The sequence below is a fragment of the Platichthys flesus genome, chromosome 17 (genome assembly GCF_949316205.1).
Source record: "Platichthys flesus chromosome 17, fPlaFle2.1, whole genome shotgun sequence".
NCBI classification, from domain to species: Eukaryota; Metazoa; Chordata; class Actinopteri; order Pleuronectiformes; family Pleuronectidae; genus Platichthys; species Platichthys flesus.
The window spans coordinates 19,370,485-19,375,074 of NC_084961.1; positions in this window are offsets into that span (position 1 = coordinate 19,370,485).

The following is a 4,590-nucleotide window of genomic DNA, read 5'->3' on the forward strand; positions in this document are numbered from 1 at the left end:
TAAAAGGGTAAATGTAAAGAGCCTTAAGTGGTCATCAAGACTACTAAAGCACTATATAAATGCAGACAATTTATCATATGTCTACTGTTCACTGAGAACTGTATTATTTGTTACTTTGTCTCTGACGGTATAAGGTCATCACACACCTGTGCTGTCCCCCTCCAATCGTCTGTTTGTAGATGGTTTTCTCATAGGCTAATCCTTGTCTATATTTTTCTATAGACAGTATTTAGGACAATTATGCAGTCTCAAAATGTGTTGCGAGTTGTGTTCAAAGCATACTTGTATGTATTACTCAAAATGAAAAAAATGCTGCTTAATGATCTCCATTCAAAAATCTGTTCCATATGAATATAGAATTAGTATCATTTTGATGAACAGTGACACAATAATAGACAACTATGTCATGACATTTTCCTTTAGATGTGTCTGTTGTTTTTTCTCCCTCCTCCCTGCTACTCTCTTCCAGAGACCTTGATTCTCCACCATCCTTCATTCAGCTCTGTAAGTTCTCCCTGGTCACAGTGACATTTTCCAGGGTTTTGTTTTCCAGTCTTCAGGATGTTTTACCACTGCTGATCCAGTCTCCTCGGTTGCAAAGTGCCACATGCTGTCATTGCCCTACTGGCTTTTTCCAACCGCTGGCTCTGGTCATTGCACCAGTCCTTCATTAAGGCTCCTGCTCCAGTGCTTCAGTCAACGTTCTGCATAACCACAAATAACCAGACAGCATGGAAGAGGCCATTTCCTCCTTTCTCCCTTGTCTTCTTATGGTTAAGGTGCATTGCACCTAATTCATAGAACTCATTGCAAGTCTTAGGAAATGTTCTGCAATAACAGAAAAAGAAAAAAGGAAAAGCATTTGCAGACACAAGGGGCTGAAACACGAAAGATGAGTTGAGACTTGCAGTCAAATACTGGCTAGTCTTTGGGGACTAAATAAAGCAGGAAACGGAAAAGGATTGAAGTGAAGAGAGAGGGTTGTTGACAGATAAACCTCCGATGTGGCCATCATCATCTACCAGGCTAGACCACTGCCAGAGATCAAGATCTCCAAATGTCTGCCTTCATTAATATTAGGCTATTTTTTTTTTTTTAATTAAAAAAAGGTAAAAACATTCCATTCAACACATTGGTAAATAGAAGTTTAAATGGTTTTAAGGAGAGTTGTGTTCAACAAAAAACACTTTGCCACTGCTCTGCTGTGAGTTCTGGGTTTAGCTTTGGATGGAGCGGCTCTCATATTTAGAAATATGACAACGTCTATTTGACATTCCAAACTGTGAACAATAAAAGTATTAAATGCGGTTTATTCAAATATCAGGTCACTCAATCCAAAATCCCTACTTATTAATCATCAATCATCAATCAATACAATTTTATTTGTATAGCCCATATTCACAAATCACACAATTTGTCTCATAGGGCTTTAGCATTGTGTGACATCCTCTGCCCTAACCCCTTTATCAGGGTAAAAATACGTAGAAACCCCAGAGAGCCACATGTGAGGGATCCCTCTCCCAGGACAGACAGAAGTGCAATAGATGTCAAGTGTAAAGGAGAACATCATCAACCTAAAGGTTTTAGCACATTGATAAGGGTAAACATTTTGAGGCATAACTGAAGGTAGGTAGGAATGATCTGATTACTGAGATTACTGATCATCAGATTGATTTATTATGACTTACCGAAATGGTTAATATATGTAGGTTTAAATGGCAACGCCCCCCACTCATTTTAATACTCATATTCCTCGAAGCAAAGGCAGAGGTGAAAGGGTTGCAATAATCTCTCTTTCCGATTTATCTATCAAGCCTCGACCGGAAGATAGGTAACTGTTACAGAGACTGGATCAACATGTAGGGATTTGGGGAACAACATTCAACTGGTTTAAATCATATTTATTATATAGATTTCAATTTTTTCTTAATGTTAACAATCACTCCTCCATGCACACATAAGTTTGTCATGGAGTTCCACAAGGTTCTGTCCTTGGACCGATACTCTTCAGCTTATATATGCTGAAGAGTATGCTCCCTGTAGGCAACATCATCAGAAAACTCAACATAGACTTCCATTGTTAGTCAGAATAGAATTCAAGATTCAACACAGGCTCCCTTGTGGTTCCAAGATAGCCTGACGTTGTCATACTCACAATTCTAGTCAGAATGTGAGTCTGATACTGCTCCATTGGGCTTTGATTATGGGGCGTGTTTCAACCGAACCAGGAAAAAAAATGCCTCTTGTCTCAATTGGATAGACCTACAACCAATCAGAGCAACGTAGTAGTTGATGTAAGTTAAGCGACGCATTGTGAGTTATTTACTAACTTGAGTGGAGAATATGTAATTTACCCTCAACACCCGACATTTAACGGAGCAAACAGCGGAGATGTTCTACGACATGGATGATATTAAATTAATAATTGAAGTGGAGAAGTACAGTGAGTTGTATGATCATCGGAACATGTTGTATAAAAACAACACCAAAAAAGACAAATGTTGGGAAGCTGTTGCTTAATGCTGGAGCAACAAGTAAGTATATGCTTGAATACTACTGGATCAACGGGTGATATTATTAGCACAGCTTGGCGCTTCAGCGTTGCTTCAGCGTCCGTTGTGAACAGCCAAGCGCCGGCGCGATAGGGATTAGCGTGGCGTGGCGCTTTGGCGTCACCTCCGCGTTCTCTGTTCCTCTTTCAAAATGAACGCGCTATCGATGTCTTTTAAAACAGACTCAATGGCAGCATCTACACATCTCAGCTCTCCAGCGGCAGGCATGTTTGTTGAAAACGAATTAAACCCAAGCGCACTTTGATGACGTGATTGATAACGGTACTGTTGATCATCTGTCCATCATCGTATAAAGCCCGCCCTGACAATCTGATTGGTCCGAACAGTTTCTGTTCGGGCATAATTTCTCCCCAACGGAGCGACTCCAGACCGAACTTCCCAACCTCAAATGTTGTGGGCGGGGCTAAGTTCGTCTGGCATCCAGGCTAGTTCCAAGAATCTGTAAGAGGAGAATGGGATTCGGGAGGCATACACCATCATTACGAGGTTAACTTAAAATATTCCTTTTTCATGAAGCCTATAGTTAGTGCTGGATCAGGTGAGTCCTAAACGATCCTTTAGTTATGATGCTATAGGTTAAGACTGCTGGGGGAACTCCCATCATGCACTGAGCACTTCTCCCCTTCTCTCTCTGAACTCTGGATAATCTCATGACAGTATCTATGCAGAGGGGCGGTATGTGAAAACGCAAATGATCAAAAGTGAGGCTCCGGAATTTCTCTGGACCCAATCCCCCCATTACAGTTTTTCACAATGTAATTACATTTTTTTTAAAACAATAACGGCTTTCTCAAATCTGCACACAGAAAACTGAAAACCTCACACACAAAATGTTAAACCTGACACTGCCTTTGCAAGATGACTCTTTGCCATCGAATCTCTGACAGTTGTTCTCAGTTGTTAACACACAAAAAGCTAAAATTCGGCACAATTTGCACAACCTTCACTTCATGTACCAATCGCTCGACCCAATTTGGCACTACTTCACACTCCCTTATCTGCATTAGACTCTGACTTTCCTTCTTTACACTCTGATGTCAATTACAAATCACCTTGTTGTCAAAACTCTACACACACTGTTCAGTTGTTGCACATACTTCTCAAGTAAAATCTCAAAGCATCAACCTACAAGACACAAATACTCAAATCTCTAAACATTCAGGTATGTTTAGCAATTTGCAATCAGGACTGCAGCATAAAAGTGACTTGAGCCTCTGTTTTGTTTGATGAACAATGGAGAACTTGGAAGATATCGACAACCATAGAAGGGTAAGAATGAAAGGAGGAGGAAGCGGAGGACAAGAAAGAGGAGGGAGAGGAAGAGGAGGACAAGGAGGAGGAGAAGGACAAGGAGAAGAAGAAGGAGGAGGAGGAGAAAGAAGAAGGATAATCAGAGTCATCTCTAATGAGATTCGGGCCACTGTGGTAGACCATGTGCTCAACCATGGTTTGAGCATGACGGAGGCTGGCCAGAGGGTCCAACCGAACCTCAGCCGCTTCACAGTTGCTGCCATCATAAGAACCTTCAAGATGGACAACAGGTACGAAATCTATTTGCCTTGTGTACTGTAATATTGCAGATAAATAGAATGTGCTCACAGTATTTATATTTTGCAGGACTGAAAGAGAACCGCACCGTAGAGGAAGAACACGCAGTTGGTACTTACAAGCACAAACTGTCACTGTAACTCCTTCATGCCTGTGTTACGTTCAAATGGAACCCTGAACACTTTATTCATTCACATGGCAGTCCTATGAAGAATACGGTCCAATGTAGAGAGGCTGACAGTCTGGACATTTCTAAATGTCGTATGGTCAGCCAGGATCCTAGTTTTTATTTGTCTGAGTGTGATAGAGTTGTTCTCACGAACCATATCTACAATTTCAGTCTCCTGTTCGGCTGTGTAAATGAGGTGAAATTGCTCAACAGACCTGAATGTTTAGAGATTTGAGTATTTGTGTGTTGTAGGTTGATGCTTTGAGATTTTACTTGAGAAGTGTGTGCAACAACTGAACA